Here is a 23,573-nt window from a genome sequence, read left to right on the forward strand (position 1 = left end):
ATAGGAAACAATAATTTACATGTCCTGAGTTGTGTATTATGTGAAAAAAGAAAATGATAACTTTCGTATTTTCTTAATATCAGGCATACATCCAATTTTGAAGAAATTTTCGGCGTTTGGCTTGTTTGATTTTTCTCTATATATTTATATCGATCGCGTTTGGGGGTTAAACTTCACCTTTGATTTTTTATTTAGGTATGATTGAAAAAAATATGAAACGTTACAAGTATCGAGCAAATTTAAAACAGACAAGTGCTGTGTTGACAAAATGTACATACACAATATGTGAAGCTCTAATAATGAAAAATTCTCAATATTTGGACAATGGATGGGGTATAGTATAGTAGTATGCCTATACTACATTGAGGTGAATCTGATCTAGATAACCAGTAATACAGAGCCTAAGAAGTCAGTGGTGGATGTGCTCACTATAAGTGAAAACCCCCAGTATTGTATCTCAAATTTTGACCTAAAAACAAAATATCTTGAAAACAGCGAATAGTTGTAACCATATCGTTTCCGGCAGGGATGTGTCAATGTGGTGCCTACTATTTTTATAATAAATACTGGGCACATCCTTACAGAATCGGGATACGTTACACTGTATAATCGTATGGTAATGCCAATACATCGTATGCCTGTATTTTCTCGCAATTAGAGAGCAGCATCCATCACCAGGACAGGTTCAAGATACTGCAGTCAAAATGTAAGTGTCCTGTCTCGCAGCCCATTTTTATCATTTAAAACAAAAACATTAATTGGAAGTGGAAGTTGGTGGAGGTTGAGATTCATAAAATAAACATACAATAAAAAAACCCCACTGCATTTGACGAAGAACACTTATTTGGAGTGTGATTGGAAAATAAATCATAAAGTTACCACATATTTAGTCATTTTGCCCCTCGGTAACATTCCTTTACCTTTACCCTGAATCGCCTATGAACAAATTAGAATGAATGAATGAATGAATGGAGAAACATGATCGGCTATAGACCAATTTTTTTCAGAATGTCCACTGATGACAATCGTATTTTTTTGTTAATGTATTGTAAGGTTGAGAAATTATAAATTTTGAGGTAGAAAATAAAGTTCTAAGTCAGCAAACTCAATTATCAAACTGAAGGGGAAATAGTGAAACTAAGACGCAAATAAATAGAACTGTAACCGAAGAAGTCTGGTAGTGCACTGTTTAATATCTGAGCTGCTTTGCCTCAGCTAAAATCAAATCATTCTATAATTTACATAAATATTTAAATCAGAAATAACAACCAATCAAAGTAAAGAAAATGGAAGGATCGAACTAAAATGTAAGAACCCAATTCATAAGATAAACCAATAAGGAATGAGATGAGATGACAAAGATGTCTGGTGATTATGTAATAATGGAAGTAGAAACTAAGGAGTCAGGTGAGGGATGGAATGAGTGGAACACCTGAAGAGAGAATAGAGAAGGAATGAAGATGACAAAAGAGAATTGGAGGAAAGGCATTCAGAGAAGAATGAATGAATGACACTGAATATCATCAAACTCAAATAACCTAAGTTCAGACTGCAAGGGCAGTGCTGAAAAGAAATGCAAATGAACTAAGTCTAGACAGAACAGAAATGTACAACAGCTGAAGAATAAAGGAAATAAACAAAATAGCAAAATGACAAAATAACCATCCTACAGTAACATTAATATTGACAGGCTTTCAATATTTTCCTTTTTTGCGAACTAGACACTTTCTTCATTTTTTTTTGTGGATTAGACGTATTAAGACTACAGTAGGCTTCGTTGGAAGTGGCTGTAGTACCGATTTGCTGTTTTTGTTTTTGCTTATACGGCGCATTTAGCAGTGAATGTTAGCGCCATACTTCAGTGTTTAGAGTTGTGATCTGTGTATTCATTAAGTAGTTGTATCTTTCAAACTACCCATGAACAGCACTCAAAACAATCTGCCAGCAAATGAAAGTCTGCAAGGAACTTCAAACCATAATTATGGTGAAGTATCTACAGAAAATCTTAAAACACAACGGGAGCATGGGTAAGTATCCAGGAAAGTGTTTTTTTTTTGGGGGGGGTAATTTGGAATCAAAACAATTTGAAGGTAAAGTTGCACCCCTGCATCGCTTCTGGTTCAAACGACTAAATTCGAGAAATTATCTTAAATGTATACACAAATTTTAAGAGAGTTTTTTTATTTATGTATTTATTTATTTTATTATTTATTTAATTATTTAGCTATGTTGTTAAAGTTCCGAGAGATGTTCTACCTGAAATTGTGATGAGGCCGCTGAAAGGCAATAAAGATATAAAGGATGCCATAAATGGCACAGCAAATATTTATAGGAATAAAGATCTGCTTAATAATAAATCATGACCACAAGCATGATGGTCATCGTATTAATGATCACACGAATTATAGACCTAATAGTGTTAAGATAATGGTGCTAACAACAATGATAATAATTATAATAGTTATTATGCTAATAGAAACAGGTAACAATAATGATAAAGATAACATTTGGAGACCGCTGTAGAATCCTTTCTAAGTCTGTAAAGTTATAACTTCTTGACGACTCTTTTTTGTGTGTATTTTTTGTAAATTTTCTCAGTCAACCTCAACAGGCCGCCGCGACAACTCCTTATTATCAGCCTTTACTCTTTCCCCAAGCGCCCTCGTCATTAGCTGTTCTGACGTAAGAAATGTCATGATTTTTCACTTATTCATATATATAACAAAGAAACAAGGCATTGAAATGTTCATGTATATTTCGAAAAAGTAATCTGTGACAAAGAATAAAACAGCAACGTGATTGTTATTTTGTTATGAAAAAGGAATATTATTCAATGTTTGTCATTTAAAGATTAAAAAAACGTCTTGGCCAGTATTCTATAGTCCAACAAAGTAAATATATGTTTGTAACTATAACTATCTTTCGGCATTAAAAATTACTGAGTCAGTGATCGGGAAAAGAAATAGAGTGAAGTATTAATGTCCGCAATAAAGCCAAGATCGTAGTATAAGAAATAGTGTCTTGATCAGCGAATGTTTAAAACTTTTTTGTATGCTTTATGATTGATTGCAACCTTAATCATTGCAATGAATTCTCGAAATTTTAGCTACTTGAATATCTTATAATCAACATTTCTAGATCTACTCACCAACGTAAGTTCAGGAAATTATTCAAAATAAGATTTTTTTTCCATAACTTCACAGAAGTCTGAAGCAACTAACATTCAGATCATCTGTGTAAGAGCGTCATCATGGTCATTGTTAGCTTCCAGGAAAGTGTCACTAATCGTACGTAGCCTAATCGTTAACTTACGAACACACTAGTACAAAACATCGATTATGTACCACGCAAAGCTATAATTACCTAATGGTTTATTGGTTACCTTTCTCAGTGATCAGCAACTACGGGATGGAATGCCTGTGCGTCCTCCACCAGTACCACCTAACGATTCCACATCTACATTCGATAACCCCACCTTCCAAACAGAGTTTCCATAAGCCATGTGACAGGCCTACTATAAAGTCGGCAAACTGATAACTTTCGTACCACAGCTCTTCGAATCGCGACTTAAAAAGGCACACGGGAGTGCATATTGGTTAAGCCTGTTTATAATTATGCGTACTTATCATTCATGTAAATATTATGCGCGGGGAAATTCATAGGCCTGAATATAGCTTCATTTTTTGTGATTTTTAAAAAGGCATTTTTATGTACAGTTTACGATAGGTATTTGGCTATTGAATTGAAAGAAACTTACACAATTGATAATAATACTAATGGAATTACTTATCGCAAGGTAAGAGGAGGGGGAGTGGGCCTAGGGATGGTTTGATATTACAGAACAATACTTATCTGCCTAGTGGGGATTGTTCCAACCCCACCCTGCTCTCGAAGCTCGATAGACAATTTTCCCTCTAATGAAATTACCAAAGTCTTTTTTTTTGGTAGGCACCCAGTAACCAATTCCCTGCCAAAATATGACAATAGCAAGTAATTATGATTAAAATGATAACGATACCACTATTTCCCATAATAATAAACTTAAAAGAAAAACAAATGAGAATAAATGGATGATAATTTGATTGAATAAGCAAATACAAATCAGGAGCATTTTAAAGCAGCGCCTAAAATCCTCATTTGAGTTTAACCAGGCTCCTCACAATAACGCAACATTTTGAGAAGTTTAGTTTTTTTAAATTCAGGCCCACGTGAATAATTACACTACACTTCATGAATACATTCATATCGCAATAAATGTTACCAAATATCTAATTAAGTACTTTCGTGCGCAATGTCTTGTATTATCATATATATAAAGAAACAGTAGCGGACCGTAACCCGGAGGAGACAAAGCATTGGGGAGGTACTGCATTGTTTGTGAACAATGCCTTACATAGAGCAAATGTGACTGAGGTCCAACAGCCTGCATGTGAAAATGCTCGTGTTGAGATAAATTATTCAAATTACGGCTTTTTTTCAACAAAAATGAACTCTGAAATTACATTTTTTTTTTCATTTTCGTATTTATAGCAAAATGTGACTTTCAGTAAACAAAATGAACCATGTTTCAGTTCAGTATATTTCATCCAATACATTTAGTGGTAAGCTGTAAGATTGGTGTATTTTGAACAAATAGAGGGCAATTCGTTTTAGAAAGTTGTATTTTGAATACATTTGTCAAATATGTTACATAAATCCAGCATGTCAAAGTTTATCGACAACGTCATCTCTGTGTCACATTGTAACATTTCACCAAACTACCATTATATTTATTTATTATAAATTATTCTCAATCTCAAAAATATAACAACATGGTGCAAAACCATCAAATCACCAATTTATGTTGCAAAGACTAAATGTATGTTGTAAAAAAAAGAAAATGTGTTTTAATATCAGGACAACTGTCCGTGATTAGAATATTAGAGTGTGTGGAATCAACATTTCTTGGTATACGTATCGACAGAAACTTTACTCGGAAAAAAGTAGACAGTGTCAGCGATCTCCTAAGCAACAAATTGAAAAACCTTAGATTATGGAATTATGTTACAGAAGAAGCTATGTTATACACCTAATTTATTTACCCAGTATAAAAAAAATTGTCTGGAGGTTTGGAGGGGATGTGCAAAACAACCCCAAACACTGAATTACTACTTTTTAAAATAGGAAGTATAATGACGTTCAACCATCACAAAGAATAATTTCGATTGGCGTATATACTCTTATTTGAATGAGAGCGCTGTTAAAAACCAAACACCAACAACAACACTTATCACTCTACTCCGTTATTTTATGATCTTACTATTCTGGATATTTTCCAATAATACCAATGTTTGATAGGGGTACTTATATAATAAGTATAATTGGTTGCCGCATAGTTTTATTGAGTATTTTTCTTTCACAGACCATCCTTGAAATATGAATCTTGATGAAAATAACACCAGTTTGGGAAAACATTCAATTCCATTTGCTGGCCCTACTGTATGAAATGATAACAGAAACAACCCAGGTAGAAAGATATTTAGAAAATCGGTAAAAATGATGCCGGTGGGTGAATATAATTAACTAGGTATTGTATATAGTGCCTAAAAGAGAATAATTTCTGTATAAAGATTTTTGTGAATGATTATATTTTTCTGTAAATATTGTATATATGTTCACTTAACTGCTTAATATGTTCACTTAAAATGACCAACATTGTCTGTATTAGTTATGTAAAATTGATGCTGATTGCTGAGATGTACAATGTTGTGATTTACTAGAATTGTTTAAACTGTGATAATGCCATCAATTGGAGCTAACCTTGATTAGCTTCTCGTTATTATGTAAGCTCCTAATACTTTTGTTCATATGTAGTGTACTATTTCATGTAATTGTTCCTGACAGTGATATTTGGTAATAAAAATTCAATTCAATTCAAAATATACCCTTCTGATATATGACGGACATATTTTACTACACACCGATGATGGTTGTGTTATTGAGGAGATAATAACATTACAACTCCGTAATATGTTTATTGAATATGTATTCAAACTTACACATACATTAAGATATTCTACATTTATTTTGAACAATACGAAAATCTAGTGTATTATTCAAGATGATTTTCGATTATATTAGAGTTAGACTTGCACAGAGAGAATATGTGACGTGAAACATATTCTATTTATTATAAAAGATGAGTAAATGTGTACTTTGAGTTAATTAGAGGGTGTGTGTGCGCGTATGAGGGTGTGTGAGAGGGTGTGTGTATGATGTTCGCTTTTTTTTACTAGTTCATTTCAATATAATTTTCTTTTGTATCTGATTTGCAGGTTATTTTTTCTGTTTCTTTTTTCACGAAAAATTAAACGTTCATATTCAAATTTGCTTGTATTATGTTTGTATGTGCATGTGTATGTGGGTATTTTGGTGGGTGGATGTACTTATGTCAATGTATGTCGAAGCATGATGTAAAATTAGATTAGGGATGCAATGATAACATGTTGATTTGCTTTTTCCTGCAAATCACTCAATGTTGATTACTATTAAAATACACATAAAGGGTTGGATGGTAAGTTTTTTTTTGTACAAAGTATATTCCTATGGCATTTCATTCTATCCTTATTTGCTTCAATTTTTGGTAAATATTTTGGATTTATTTTTGTAGACATAAAATGAAGATTTGTGTTTTTTTTATTTATCTTGAGTTTATGGAAATAATTTGAATGAAATCCTGAATAAAAACATGTTAAAAAAGTGTGGGTGTATGGATGTGAGTGCGGTTGCGCATGTGCGTCTAAGTGTATTGAGCGATGTTGGGCTGTTTCCTGCTACTTTATAACAACTGAATTTATCAATATGTTGATATAGTATAAATTGCTATAATTGACATGATGCTTGTCTGTATTTGGTTTAAATCATAATAAAACGGTTTACGGGAAATATGCTGGTGTTATCATGCGTTTATTGGAGCCGATGTCATATTTAGCTGGTAAGCAGTGAGGGTAAAATATAGGTACTCTGTTCATTATGGTATCGTTTCATCTTTCATCTACCTCTCTTGTCAGAGTTCCATTTTCCTTCTTTCTCCCTCTACCCTCATTTTGCTGCAATGGAGAAACTTTTCTTTTCTTAAATGAAAAATGTTTACTAAGTTACGCGATTTTTTTTCATATTGATAAATCCTTCTGGATGTGTTAATTCAAGCATGTTCAAGCTAATTTTTTTCGCGTTCTATACGCGTGGCAATAAATGATATTTTATATCACCTGTCATGGTTTACAGCTACTTACAAATGGCAAAAAAAATGTTTGAATTTTTGAGCACGTCGTTTAAGCCTTTTACTCTAACAACTGTTGAAAATGTTAAACAGGATTTGTAACAAATATTTTAGACAGGTTGTCACAAAATAAAAAAAAAGTCATTTAAAAGTCTAAACAATCGAAGGTTTAAAGTGACGCAGTCAAACATCGTGTCTAACATTTTGGGAAGAATTCCTGTGAAAGACAATTTCGGATTACAAGTATTTTGAAAGATCCAGCCGAAAGGATCACACATCTTACAATGAAAGATGTGATTGCCTTTGTTACAACCCAAGTGGGCAAAAGTACCCTGGTGGGATATGCAAGAAAAAATTAGCTCCCTGAATTGCCAAATTTGGTGGGACATGAGGGAGAGAGGGGACATAATCTAGACATTGAGTAGCCTACAACCCTTAAAAACATTTAAAGGAATACTCCAGACTGAAAATGATTATATCTATTAAAATAGTTGGAATGATATTTAGTGCGCATCTGCTGTGAAATCAATGGAAATCTGATCACAAATAACACATCTATTAAATTTTAAAGACAAGTGATATTTGTGTAAAGAGTTATATGTATGTCGTGATGAATAGTCATTAGGTGGGCGGATGATGTCATATTCCCACTTTCTTCTTCATCATGTTATTACATGATATCTCAATATATATGTGTATAATGTGTCTCCCTTATGATAAAAAAGTTGCAACATTGATTTATTTTTTCATTCATTTAATAAAAAGAACAAGTAGAAATATTAAACCATTAATTTGCTCAATAAAACATTCATGAACACATGCACAAACCTGTTTCACGGAAATAATTCAATTATTCAAAATGTTATAATTTTTTTAGAATTCTTTGTGCGATTTGACCAAGTTTTCAGTGTTTTGCTTGTCTACTCTTTCTTTTGTTAAGTCAAATCATATTATATTCAGCCTGGAATATCCCTTTAATATAATATTGGTAATATCTTTACAACGAAACACACATCTTCATAATACAATGACGGTAGCTATCAATAAAATGATTAGATGCCAGGTCTAGAAAACTAACAAAAATGAAATCATGTAGGCCACTTGCCCCATGAAAAACGTCTACTTAAGATCGCGAATCAAATTTCATCTATTCGTGTGTAAAAACGCCCCTAATATTGACAGTTGTTACAATCGTTTAGTGTTCATGTAAGTGGTACCACGGAAACTGATACTGGTCTGATGTTACTGCACTTTAAGTACTTACATTGTGATCAGCGAACAGAATGCGCGAAGAACATTGTGATAAAAATCATAAAATAGATTTACGGCTTAGCATTACCCAGGTCTGTCAAAGTCTTTCATATTTTTCTGTGTTAAGACAGACCTACAAAGGAATTAACCAGCAGCTGGACTATGGAATGAAAAATGTAAAACAGAGGTTTCCACCTAGATTTCATAAATCTCAAATTTCATCACATTGGGAAATGCATTTACCCTTAATGGGACTGTTTCTCATCATACTATTGCTGGAAGTAAATTAAATGTTTGGAATCCTGTATGTTATGATCAGAAAAGTAAAATGCACTCAAGAAAATGATTCAACGTTCTTTCTCAACCAAAGCTAATTTACTTTCGGCCAGACATTTTACACTCTAAATTTGCACTGCGGTTTATACGCCACCCCCCCCCCCCCAAAAAAAAAATGACAGCTTTGAGTTAATATCGTTGATTCGTCATTGTTTTCCATTCAGGACTTATCAAAATCAAAATTCTTCGAAGAATGGAAACGAAAACAAAAGTAACAATCGATCTCGATCCTGGGAGCAAAGAACCTTCATTCAATAGTGAAACCTAAACGGAAACGCTGAAACTACGGCTATTTTTCTGCCGCATTGTAAAAACCGACTCTAGACCGATAAAAACCATTAGGCCTACTTTGTTTCCTGTGGCATATCATAGATCGATTTGGATTTGGCCTCCTCGGTGTGAATGTTACACAAGGGTTACATTAGGACATTTAAACCAACCATTCATCAAGTCATTCCACGTCTTGATAATTGCACTATTACAACGTTCGAATTCGTTCCACTGATTAATCCTCTTGAATAGGCTAGATATGATAAGTGTTTCAGTTTTTGGTCACATACAATGTAGAGAAGTTTCCCTGTTCACGTGACGTTAGGCAGTGAGATTGGACTATTATTTTTGCTCATGCAGACAGATGGATCGTATATCTATCGATTAATTCATACATTAATTAAATCTTTATTTTCGTGTTTGAGATTATCTACGGAAATTAGGAAACTAGGCATATGAACTATATACTATTTGTGGAAGCCAATTTCGTCATTTCACAATATGATCAAGTTCCTTCTACATACATCACTATTATGCCTGACAGGACTTAATTTAGCGGGTAAGTGCATTTTATTCTTCGTTTTCACTGTTCATTTTTAAGCATTTTCTTTGTTCTATTGATGATGCAAATACCAACAGTAGAAGCATGATTATTCAAGCAATCAAAAGAAGAAGAACTTAATGTTCTAGCGGCACTGATGGCTATAAAATTAGTAGCCTTCGGTAGAGGTACGCGCATACGTTCATTTTTTTAGTTGTATTTTTGTTTGTTTGATAAAATATCAATATCTACCATTCCAAATAATGACGTATATAAGGCAATGCTATTGCAACAAAAAGTAATTCCTTGTTTTAATATGATCGATCCATCAAGCCCATGTTTGAGCACACGTCAAATGAGAAGTCACAATAAAGTGTAATTCGTGGAGTTTGCACGCTCGATCAAGGCCCTGGGGTGGTGGGGATGATGCGTATATGATTCACCATCCGCAGCACACCAAGGGCGAAAATCTCTCCCTAAAGGTAGGGAGACCTGGGGCTGGAAACTTTGACAAGCAAAAAAAACCGAAAGGTTATCACCCCAAAAGTAAGGTCATCTCGTCCAAATTACATATTTTATTTCGATTTTGATGTATTTTTACCTTCGCAAAATGCCAAAAATGCAGGACCCCCTGCAAATTATGTAGCTTGGTAAGCTAAAATTGTACAGATTTGAACCATATCTCCTGCATTGGGAGCGAACCCCACCCCCTATTTTAGCTTGCCAATTTGATTTGCTTGACCGAAATCCTCTCGTTTTGGAGTAAATACTCCCCCTTGTTTTTTTTTGTCTGTGTTTTTTTTTTCTTACCAAAATTACATTCATCATTTTGGACTGAATAACTTTTTGTGGGAGGAAGGGGTGCTAGACAACAAACCTTTCGCCCCCTCCCCCCCCCCCCCCCTTAAGCAATAGTTCAAGGCCCCTTCATTTGTTCAGCATATAATTGAATTACGCTTCGTCCTTTGATACGGAGTTTACCTTTGATACTCTATTTTCTACTTTATTTTGCATGAATTCAAGGTACAACTGAAAAAAAATATGCGTATTTCATGTGGTTCACAACTACACCTAAAGCGGTGGCCAAGGTCTGTGTTGGGGGAGATGTTAGAAATGAAAACATATCTCCAAAGTAATATCGTTACTTAAAATGTTGTACTTTTCATCGTTCAGGTCCACGCGTTTCCATTTTCTTTCCGATGCCCTTATGCGTTTTGTGTAGATTTTCCTGACACACACATGGATAAGATTACCACATAAAGACCAAAGATACTTCAAATGTAAACAAAAGTACATTTAGAAAACCTATTTTACATAAACATTCACTTTTACAGGAAGAATATTAGCAAATGTTCAGTATATAGACGTTATGACTGGAATCGGTCAACCCGTTCTTCTTGATTGCCCCTTCTCTTCAACCACTGATGACTTTGCTCGGGCTACCTGGACAAAGGAAGGGCACCGGGTACATGTCGCCACTGTCGAGCAATGCAATGGCACAGATCTACCTTCCTGCAGCATTACCGTGTTTAACCCAAGGAAGCATGCCATAGCTGGATCATTAGCTCAAGGAGTCAAACTAATGATTCACCAAGTGGTCCAAGAAGATAAAGGGTTGTATACATGCATGGTCGTTTTGAAAGGAAATTTGATACAAAGGAGTTTCCTGCTAGACATATCAAGTAAGATCACAAGTACTAAGATATAACTTTTAAAGAATGTCATGGTAAAACGTTTTTCAACTGTATTATGGTGTCCTTCATCAGGCAATGAAATACTACTACCACTACCCAAAAAGTTGAGCAATAATTTTATCACTTGGCATTTAGAGTCTCAAATGCATACCAATCAAAATATTCATAATATTCAAGGTGAATAATTTTATGAATATGGTTAACCAGACTGTAAACGGGAAATTCTCTAAAATGTGTCAAACTTGATTTAAGATTCTTACCCAAAATGTCTGATCATCTTCTGAACCCCATCATCAAGCCCATTCGATTGGCAGTATGTCCTACACGAATTTAATCCTGTGTGCTGATTGGTTTAAATACCATCATGTGACCAAACATAATATCACTATTTTTCGATGATGTTGAAAATGAAACGTCCACTTGACGAAAATTACTATATATTTCGTGACGTCAGTGATGGAAAAGTGTATTATTAACCGTATCAGACATCTCAGCAGGGCCAACTTTAATACATTGATGCCTGCTTAAGACCGTGATCAAGTGGTTGGTCAATAAGTTTCCACTTGTTTAACCATGGAAAACAATTATTGCCCGCTCAGGAAAGTCTAGGAGAAAATGCGTACAAATGTATCGGGCAATAAGCAATAAGGCAGAGAGTTAACATCCGCGTATTCTACGCGTGTTTGACGTATCGCGAGTGCGATACGTCACAATGTTAATCAAGATGAGAAAACACTTGATACTGCGTCCCCAGCCCAGGGACGCGTCATTTCAATTACGTCAAAATGGTAAAGTTCAGAGGCCCAGTCTGCTCAAGATGACAAAAGTAGATTCCAATTCTTAAAATGTAAAATATCAGGGGTGGTATTCTGAGACGCCATTTTATCGCCGAGATAAAGTTTACAATTTTGTCTTGCATAAATATAGATGATACGCAACAGAACAGTGCCTGCGTAGACATTCCCATCGCGTATCTGGGTAATTGCAACACGGATGATGTGCTTGCGCCCAAGTTACTTAGAAGAAAAAATAAAATAAACTTAAAAGAGGGTATAAGGGGATATTTTATCTCTGCGACGTTGATTTCACCAATATTTTTAGGTGAATTAACCCCCAAAGTTGACATGAAAATGAAAAAAAAAAGTATACATTTATTGAGAATAACACCTTAACACCTTATTCCTGTACAGTCATAAAGTATTTCATAGGATATGTCTTTGAAATGATGATTGAAAAGATGCAATAGAGACTTCGAAAAAAGATGAGAGTATTGTCTTTTTTATTAAAAAGAAATCTCTGTGAAGACACGCAAGCGTATAGTGCAAGCGTTTTTGAAGTCAATAAATTGACGCAATCTGTCCCCTTTGCCACACCTCCTAGCGGAATGGATTTCAATTGGTTGAGTGACAGGAGAGAGCTATAAAAGCGCGTGTTTAATTGGATATTGATTAAAAAGTAGGTGTGTCTTACAGAGATAAAATGAAGATAAAATTGTTCGCAGAATACCAATTCGGAGAGTTTTTAAGGGTACTAGTATTTTATCTCACTGATTTTAACGGAGATAAAATATTTTATTTTATCTGAGATAAAATGGATCTCAGAATACCACCCCTGAATACTAACGATTTTTTTTTGCTCTAGATGTCTGATTTGGTTAATAATACCAATATTGACTGGCCTGGGGGCAAAAAGGACATACATCGCCCTCACCAAATTGATACCACCCTCGTCTATGACGGCGTATGCACTAATACGCATTCCGCGCGCTTCAGGTGAGTGTTTCATAAAGCTGTTCGTAAGATAAGAACGACTGGTGATCCTTTCTTTTGGTAAATGGTATACACCATAGGCGATGGTTTAGCGCGTAAGAAAGGATCACCAGTTGTTTAGGTCGCTCCTAAAGGCGGTTTTCCACTAGGGCGCGGACAAGACCAGGAAGGGTTGCGGAAGCTACTTTTGTCATTTCGGCATGCTGTCCGCAACCAAATTCCGTAAAAGATTATGCAAATGATCTTGTCCTAGGACACAACCAGGACTGTCTGCGTATTGTCGTAGGTCACTCCTGGGACTGTCCTAGGACAAGATTATCTAAATAAATTTGTCGGCGTTCGGTGCGGACAGCATGCAGATCGTATTAGGACAGAACCGGAGACATTTAGGACAACGTCACGAGTGGTAAATTCAAGGACTAGGACAATCGGACAACTTGCGAATACTCCATGAAAATTATCATCCATATATTTTTTAAAATGAATTAAGGGGTGTTATTTTGGTTTTCTTCGACTACAAAGACTATATAGGATTTTCTTTTATTTCAAATCAAATTGCATACATTGGTGGACATCCCAGGGGGACAGGGGCGACGCGTCCCCTCTCTTTTTGGAAAGTCCCCAATATTTGGAACGAGAAAAAAAATAAAAAAATGGAAAGAGAGGGAAAAGAACCAGAAGGGAAAAGAGAAGAGAAAACGAAGAGGAAAAACAAGAGGAGAAAATTTTCGCTCACGCTTTGTGCCCGCATTGCCTAATCTATGAGATGTATAACTTGCTCAATAGACTTATATTGAGCTTAAAAGATCAAGTTTTGAAGTCAATATACAAAACATTTCTCGGAAATTAAGTTTTCAATTTGTTTGATTTACAAATGGATTTTATAGTTTTCTATAAGATGACTATATTTTATGGTCTAAATATTAACATTTTCCGCTCGCGCTGCGCGCTAGCATTATTTGATTTGTCAAAAAACTATTCTCTTCGTGTATTCCATATTTTTTTTTAAATATCCCTTTTTAGGATGGTCTGATTGTGAATAGTATCAGCTAAAGCTGCTCGCTTGCATTTTGATTGGGGAGTTATGTATACCTGTATCAATTGTAACAAATTATTTTAAATTCCTCTTTTGTGACAGTTTATTAACATTTTCGGCTCACAGTTTGCGCTGGCATTATTTTTGTTAAAAATATATCAACCCATGTATCCTATTCATGGTTACAAAATGTCCAGTTATCTAACCTTAATATCAATTTCGAGCCCTCATTTGACTAATAAGTCATGTAACAATATTTTCATGATTTCCTAATAATCATTGTCCGTTTTTCTTTTTCAGAATGGAATATCGACAAGTTTCATAAATCGCTTAGGAAGATAGTCATCATAGTCATTTGAAGACAAAAAATGACCTTAAAATGTCCCGGTTGCTACTCAAAATATATGTAATGATAAAAACATAAACTTGAGCTTCGCACTCGCATCATTTATTAAGCGAGATCAATATCCAATTCGTAACTGCGCTTAAATTCTTTTTTTTAGATCTGAAAATCAAATATATTTAGCTCGATCATCGCGCTCTTATTATTGATATTATAATAAAGAATGTAATTGGAAGTTCCTGATTCTAGGTCCGGATCTAAACACACGCACGCATGTTTATTTAGATACGAATCTTGTGCCAGTTTCAGATCAGATTACCAAATATTATAATTAATGTAGGAATATTATCCATCTATCCAATTATCCATCCTTTTTCTGATTTACAAAACGTGATATGTCGAATTTCGTTTCGGCTCGCGCTTCGCGCTCACATCAAGTGTATAGTCATACTCCTTTCCTGTTCATGCTTTTAAAAGGTGCTTATATAGAATGCCCAGTATTTAGGTAGGAATGTAAAAAAAGTTCAGCTCGCGCTTCGCGCTCGCATTATTTGATTGAAATGTGGAGGATAAAGGAAAGTGTGTTAGCGGTGTAATGTAGTATTCACTTTTTGAAAGCAGATTTTGTGTATTTTTATACATAACAATAAATTATCTCGGATCTTGATTTTTTTTCAACTAAGGTAACTTTAAAAAGACTGCATATGTTCATAGCAAAGTCGGGGCTCTCTTCATAACATTACTTTCTTATAAATTTTTTACAGTTTAATACATAATCATATATTACAACAGAGGAAGAAAACAGGAAGTTAGGATGCAAATTGCATTCGACAGGCACATGCGGATCAAGGGGTGAGGTGGTCTTGCTCCCCTTTAAAAAAATACAAACAGAAGAAAAATAAGTGAAATGGAAAGGGAAACTTAAAAAAAATGATATGGTGGAAAAGAAAAAGGGGGTGCCGTGCTGATGCGGCCCTCCTCTCCCTGCTGCTGGCTTACCCCTCCCAGTATTAAAGAGATATACAAACAACACAAAAGAAATAGGAATAAACAAAGGAGATGAATGAAATAAGGTGAAATCGAATCGAGGAAAAAAAATCGCGATAATGAACAGAAAATAATTGGTCGAGATTATGAAAGTGTAAGATTAGAAATATCAGTTTTAATTTATAGACGAAAATGTGAATCCAGTGTCTAATCGCCTTTGCCTCCTCTTGTACCAATTGAAATAGACTAAGTAAGAAAATGTAAATGGGCAATTCAAGGAGGCCGAATGCGAACGCTACGCCCTATTGACTGCGTAAAAATAGGAAAAATGGAGTAACCAAAGAAGAGGGGGAAAAAGGAAGAAGAGTGAAGAAATTGACAGACCTGCAGACAGGGAGAATATCTGCGTTTCAGCTAGTTCAATTTGTAGAAAATAATGGTCCATTTCACGCTTCATACTTTCAATAGTTTAATCATAAGAAGATTGTGCACGCTGTTCATTTTTTACGAAAAATACTTAGGTCTTTTCTTTTTCGTCCTTGATGTCTGAAAGAAGTGAGTTCGCGCTTCGCGCTCATATTTTATGTTTATGAGAAACATGCTCTGTGCACGACTTTTTTTCAGGAAGGCCTATTTTTTTGTAAAGAGTCGTGGTGTAGTGGTTCTGACTCCCGCCTTGTAAACGGAGAGTCGTGTGTTCGATTCTCACCGCGGTCTAAACCGTCCTTTGGCAAGACGTATTGCATACCTTGTCACTCTCCACCCAGGTGCTAAATGGGTACCCGGCGGTTGGAAGCGAAAGATATTGTATGCTTGAATTTGCCAGCGCAATTTTTAGACCGGGATAAATGCAAGGAATGCTTCCCAGGGTGTGGAAATTGTGCACTTTTCATGCGGGATTGAAATGAATCCTGGGGTAAATCGTTTTGAGCCGTTCTGATAAAAGCGATATTTATAAACTTGCTACCATTTATTATTATTTCTTATTAATGGCACCTCATTCATGATCAAACAAAGTGCTTAAAGTGTAATAGGAATATACACTTGAATTTCAGTTTGGAATCTACACCTGTATTATTAATTTTGTTAAGATATTTGTCCTATTTGTAAAGTCAAGCGCTGCCTAGAAGGTCCTTTTTTTCAGTCGAGTACATTAAAATAATCTAGTTCATAATCAAACGTTGCATGAAACATCTTTTTATGTTCAGTACAGAATAAAATAATCTGCTCACATCATTGCCAGTTTAACTATTGCAAGAAATATTTTAAAAGTCCACTTTTCAGATCAGTAGAAAATTCTTGAAATATTCCTTCTTCAAGTCTGTAACCCCCCCCCCCCAAAAAAAAAAAATCAACTCGTGATTTGCGCTCGGGTAATTATGTTTAAAACACTGCTTGAAATACTAGGTTCTCGGTTTGTTTAGTATATACTAATTAGGCCCCTTGACCCCGTATTTCTTTACTTTTTGTAATTTTCTGTCTTGTTTTATCCCGTTGCCCCATCTAGTGCTTTTGCAAATGGTTTTTGCTACTTGTGTACTCGTTCCATACATATTAGCATTGGATCCACACATTCCTGAATCACTCCGCTTGCCTTCCTATTCCAGTCCGAACGTTCCTGAAACAGTCCGCTTGCCTTCTTATTCCTGTCCGCACGTTCCTGAAACTGTCCGCTTGCCTTCCTATTCCAATCCGCATGTTCCTGATAAAATCCGCATGGCGTCTTCTTTCCTTCTTGAAGCTGACCTGATTGCGGATGGTTTCCGGAAGACGCGGAAGGGTTTAGGAAGGGCAGGACATCATCAGGACATCGTCAGGACAGGGTCCCGAAGGTGTCAGGAATTCATTATCCGCGTCCAAATTTTGGTCTCGACCAAAATTTGGATGCGGACAAATTTTGATTTCCCGAACACCTGGAAGGGTTTAGGACAGCGTGCGGACACTCCTAGGAATGTCCGGACAGGTTGCGGAAGGGTCGCGGATTGTAATTATTACATTCCGCGCCTTGTCCTGACGCTGTCCTGGCCCTAGTGGAAAAGGGGTTTAACTTACGAACATCTTTATGAAATATAGAGCCCTGGAGAAGTATATCAGTCAGCACAGTGGGTTATCTATATTTAGATCAAAATTGGATGAATCGTCAACACTACGAGTACAATAATTAGTTCATCAAGATCTATTGCGCTGACTTATTAAAGTAGGATATACAACTAATATACCTCGCATTAATTTCGAAAGTATAGAGGGAATTATCATCCTCGATTGTACCGGCAAAATAACTTTTTTCCCCTAGGGGCTTCCTCCCTCGGGGAAAAAAATAGTAACGCCAGTCCAACCTCTGATGAATAATTCTCTATAAAAAGTATGATTTTTTTCATACTTTTTAGCATGGACCTACTTCATGATTAAAGCATCACTTGCAATCGTGCGTATATCCAGTTTGATGGCCAGCAGCTCATCCACATCTCCTCAAAATGTAATATTTGAAAGCTCAAGCTGTGAGAAAGATTAGGACAAAGCATGACAATAATTATGTTCTTTTCTTAGAATGACCATGCTTGAATTAGTAAATTATGTGGGTGTTTTGCATTTGTATTCGCAATAGAATTCGCCATGTAAAAAGATGCGTGTGTGTATTAAATGAGTTTATGTAAAAAGATATTGGAAAAAGCTGCCAAAATCATGAAAATTCTGAAAGAAATTTGTAATTGTTGATGAATGCTCCCCTATATGATAAGCATAGTTATGCTGAGTTGTGATATTGACCCATTTAGTATGAATTATATTTTAGAATAATCATGAGAATATATTCTGAACGGGCTAACATTTGACTAGCTGCAAGACACAACATGGTTGATAATATGAAATTGTGCTCGTGACAGATCTATTATATTGCCCAATTAAGATTAATACAAATTTAATGTCTCTCGGTTTCGCTTGTTTTAAATGATAAAAGGCCATGTTTAACAAATGACTTTAACGGTAATATGAAAAGCTACGTACTTGTCCTCTTGAAAATGGATCTTTCAAAGGAGTTTGTAATATTCATATAGCAAACTACTTCTTATACAGAGTAAATGAATGCGGGGGAGTGTAAGTGTCTGGTTGAGATGTTGTGCGGGGTATGGTGCGTGTGTTTGTTGACTCTGTTGAGAAGAAAAAGGGTAAGCACACATGCGTGTATGGGGGGGGGGGTCGACATAGTGTACAAGTACGAATAAATAGGAGTGCATTTGTGTATTAATTGCCATATCGTCTGATTACTGAAAATAATTTTAGGTTTTAAAGTTGATTTTTTTCATATCAACGTGTATTCATGTGCGTCCCAGAAAAAAGAAGAAAGTGAGATTCCAACATCTTTTTTCTTCAAAGGCAATTAATTATATTTCACTTACATCATCCTAAAAAAATGTATCTCTGTCGAAACTTTTCAAAATCTTCTAAAAACTTTTTTTATTCAACTCTTAGCTCTTTATGCTCCTTAAGCACTCTACAGAGTAGATTTGGCGCTTTATAAGTCACATTAATATTATTATTACCATTATTATTATTATTATTAAATTCAAGTATTCCTTTGTATTTGATAACAGATGGACAAACACTTCACTCATTAATGAGCATGACTAGTTTGAAATTCTATTGTCAAATCAGGTTGCACAGAAAAGTTGGACGGCATTGGTTCGTGATACCACAACCTTGCTTATTCGATTGGCTCATTAGCATTTTTTTTCTATTATACCCTTTTTTTCTCACTGATCCTCGAAGTGATAGCGGATTCAGATTAACATGTGTTTTTCTGCGCAAATCGTTTCTGATAGGCCTCAATGTTTATTGCTTTTTAATCTGTCATGTACGAATGTTTTCTAAGCTGCTGGTCTCAAATCAAAGATGACATTCGACTCTTGCCATAAAAATCAAATTCATAGTAAAAACAAGTGTAATAATTTTGAAGTCTATCTCTGAAAACTGGTTTCCTTTTTTTGTGGGACGCACTGTATAACTTGGATGAATTATCCAACATGCAAGTTAAATCATCTTCCAATGCTTTCTGTAGGATATCATTTCTATTGAATGTATGACCTTAATAGGTGTAAACTAATCCATGTAGAGCCTTATACTTGTAGTAAAGCCAAGGGGGTTTATTCCAAACAAGTTTTGCTTTCAACTTTACATCATTACCATTCACCTTATGTTTGAAGCACTACAGCAATAAATAAATAAAATATAAATAGATTAGACCATTTATATAGCGCAGTCACTATGTAAATATACTCTACTGCGCTGTAGTGTAACAGAGCTCCCAACAATGCTACTGCTCAAACAAATTAAACAATTATGCATATAATACAATTAACCAAAAACTTCTGAAAAAAGATGGGTCTTCAATAAATGTTTGAAGATGGTAACAGTTGGTGCTTTTCGTATTTCCAGGGGTAATTTGTTCCAAAGCTTTGGAGCAGCACAACTGAAAGCACGATCCCCAAGAGTTACCTTTGTTCTCAAGTGAGGTAGCTTTAGAAGCAGCTTATCCTGTGTACTTCATAAGTTATGTGCATATGAATGTGACCTGAATGATATTAATGCAGACAAGTAATTCGGAACTTGACCATTCAGTGCTTTGTAAACAAGCAAAAGTATCTTAAATGCAATTCTCTGCCTTATTGGCAACCAATGTAATTGAATCAGAACAGGTGTAATATGGGAAAACTTTGAGGAACCGGATACAAGTCTTGCACATGCATTCTGAACATGCTGCAGCTTGTTGATTTGTGAGTCTGGTAAACCAAACAATAATCCATTACAATAATCAAGCCTACTGCTAATAAATGCATGGATAAGGGTTTCTGCGCTTTTCTGGTCCAAGTATCTACGAATATGGCGTAAGTTGTATAACATATAAAAAGATGATCTACTAATGTTGGATATGTGTTTCTCCATGTTAAAGCGAGAATCAAGCCATACACCCAGATTTTTCACAAAATTTGATGGTTTAACTTCTGAGTCTCCAACTGTTATGTTGCTAACACTCAGTTTTGCTACTTGCCTACCTGTCCCGACTATGAGAAACTCTGTTTTTCCATCATTAACATGATTAAGTATTTGCTTATGTTGGGACATCCAAAAACGAATATAGGTTATATACTTTGAAACAGAGGGTCGTGGGTTCGAATCCCAGCCATGGCGTAATTTCCTTCAGCAAGAAATTTATCCACCTTGTGCTGCACTCGACCCAGGTGAGGTGAATGGGTACCCGGTAGGATTTTTCCTTGAACGCTTTAGCGCCTATTAATATGGCGGCTCAGCTACAGCCGGGGTAATAATATGATACCAATTATCAAAAGCGCAGTAGAGTATATGCACATAGTAGCTGCGCTATATAAATGGACCTATTATTATTATACATGATTCCAAGTTTGAAATATTGTCATTATGGTTTTCCTTATCAGGGCTGAAAGAAATGTATAACTGTGTATCGTCAGCATAGCAATGACAAGAGACATTAGGGAAGCGCCTTTAAATGATAGTCATGATAGTAATCAAGTTACTTGTATAAAGAGTAAAAAGAAGGGGGCTGAGGCGTGACACTTGAGGCACTCCGTATGGAACATCAAAATTCTCAGATATAACATCATCTACTATTATATTTTTGTTGTCTGTTAGAAAGGTAAGATTCAATCCATGTGAGGACACAGTCGCTCAAACCAAAAGATGTATGTAGTATGTTCAACAATATCCTATGATCAATAGTGTCGAAAGCGGCACTCAGATCCAACAATACCAAAAGTGTTACCTTTTGATTGTCCATTGCCAATTGAAGATAATTTTTTATTTTGACTAAGGCTGTTTCGGTACTATGAAACTGTCTGTATGCTGACTGCATACATGGAAACAATGCATTATGAGAAATATGTTTTAGAATTTGCTGAGTAGCAGCTCCTTCAACAAGTTTTGATATATACTGTAAATTACTAACTGGTCTAAGATTATCAAAACTAGGCTCCATACCATGCTTCTTAAGAAGTGGCTTCACCAATGCAACCTTCCATTCGGAAGGGAAAAGGCCATTTAAGAGTGACAAGTTAATAATTTTCGTAAAGACTGGGAGTAGCGATTCATTACAATGCAATAGAAGATTAGTTGGGATTGGATCCAAAGAACATGATTTCTTGCTAAGATTTGTGACCAGTTTCTCCACATCCCTTTCAGATAATATTTCAAAATGAGAGAAGATTTGAGACTGAGAGTGTGAAATCTCAAAATTTGTACTATCCAAAGATATGTCATCAGGAGTAAAAGTTCCATTATTTACAGTTAACTCTATTTGAGAATGAATTTTTACGATCTTATCGCAGAAGAAATTCCCTAAGTCATTAACAATTGTTCTCTTATCAATATGAGGAGGTATCACAGGATGAAGCTTGGTCATATTCAGCAAACATTTAGTAACATTAAAGAGACTTCTTTGATTAGAACTGTTTTCCAATATCATTTCAGAGTAATATGTACGTCGAGCACTATTCATAACAAATAAGGTCTTATTACGAGCGATTTTGAAATTCTCGTAATCAAGAGAGGATTTTGTTCTCAACCATCTCTTTTCAGCCTTTCTCCTTTTTCTTTTTTGTGTTCTTACATCATTTGTAAACCATGGTACCTGCGGGTGAGATGAAACGGTCTTGGTAATCAAAGGTGCGTGTTTGTTCAAAATTGAATTAAGTGTATCATTATATAGAGTGACCAATTCTTTAAGATCATCAGGAGTACTAGCACAAAGTGAACTATTAGCAACATCACCCTTCAAAGAGTCCAAATCTATACAACCAATTTTACGGAAGGATGTTTTCTTAGGAGGCAACTGTGACTTCAATGAGTTCAGGTGACAAAAAACAGGGAAATGATCAGATATTAAAGAGCCAGGCCACGGTCGCCCGACAATTATGTTGTCTGACTTACGAGATATAACCAAATCTAGAGTGTGACCATGTATATGAGTACAAAAATCAACATGCTGAATACAAGAAAATGACTCAAGTAGATCCATGAATAACCTAGACTCTTGATTATCAACATCGACATGAATGTTAAAATCACCAGTGATAATAACAGGTATATTGGACAACAAGTGTTCCTGTATAAAGTCGTTAAATTCAGACATAAAAACCGACATTGGTACAGGATGAGCATCAGAATACGGTGGTCTATAAATATTAATTAGCTTAAGTTGGAAAGATTTGAGTGATATATGGTAACAAGCAAACTCAAACGACCTCTTTTCACCAGCCAGAACCTGATGAACATCGAGATTGTCCTTGAAGAGAAAAGCAGTTCCTCCACCACGACGAACAGTACGCGGGCAATGGACAAATCGGTGACCATCAGGAATGATATCATGGATGATTGCAGAGTCATTATCTGTCAACCAAGTCTCAGTCATAGCGTACAAGTCGGCCTTACTTTCACAAACGAAATCCAAAAGCGATGCTGACTTACTACGTACTGAGCGAACATTCACCGTACACAACTGAAGGTAACTGGAATGAGTAGAGATGGAGGAGCTGTTGCTACTTGTGTCTCTCACCTCCTTTCCCTTACCACCACGCGTTCCTCTCCTGGTTTTCTTTTTACGATTAAATCTGACTGTACTGCGATTAATGTGAAGTTTGTTGATGATGCGTAGAACATTTTCCGGTAGTGAAGACCCGCGACCTTTCAAATGACGAAGCTGTGTTGGAGTGTATTGAATCCCTGGTTCAGAGGAAGATAACCCATGCAAAGGCGATGTAGATGACAATTGCTGGTCAGGGTAGGGTTTATATCTCTCCATCTTGCAGTAGCTCAATCTAAAAGGTGGCATTGCAGTTCGAGCTATAGGAGATCCTAGTCTTAAGGAAATGCTTCCTGATGAAAGGCTGATGAACAGAAGGAAGAAATGTTGACTGCCCATTGTAATGTCCAGGTCCATTCATGTGAACATGCAGACACAAAGCAACCACCAGGCACAGCTGAAGAAGTCCCATTGTGTTCAGGTTCTGGTTCGGCGCATATACTTACATAATACAATGAGTACACATTACACATAGACAG

This window comes from Lytechinus variegatus, chromosome 8 (assembly GCF_018143015.1).
Source record: "Lytechinus variegatus isolate NC3 chromosome 8, Lvar_3.0, whole genome shotgun sequence".
Taxonomy (NCBI): domain Eukaryota; kingdom Metazoa; phylum Echinodermata; class Echinoidea; order Temnopleuroida; family Toxopneustidae; genus Lytechinus; species Lytechinus variegatus.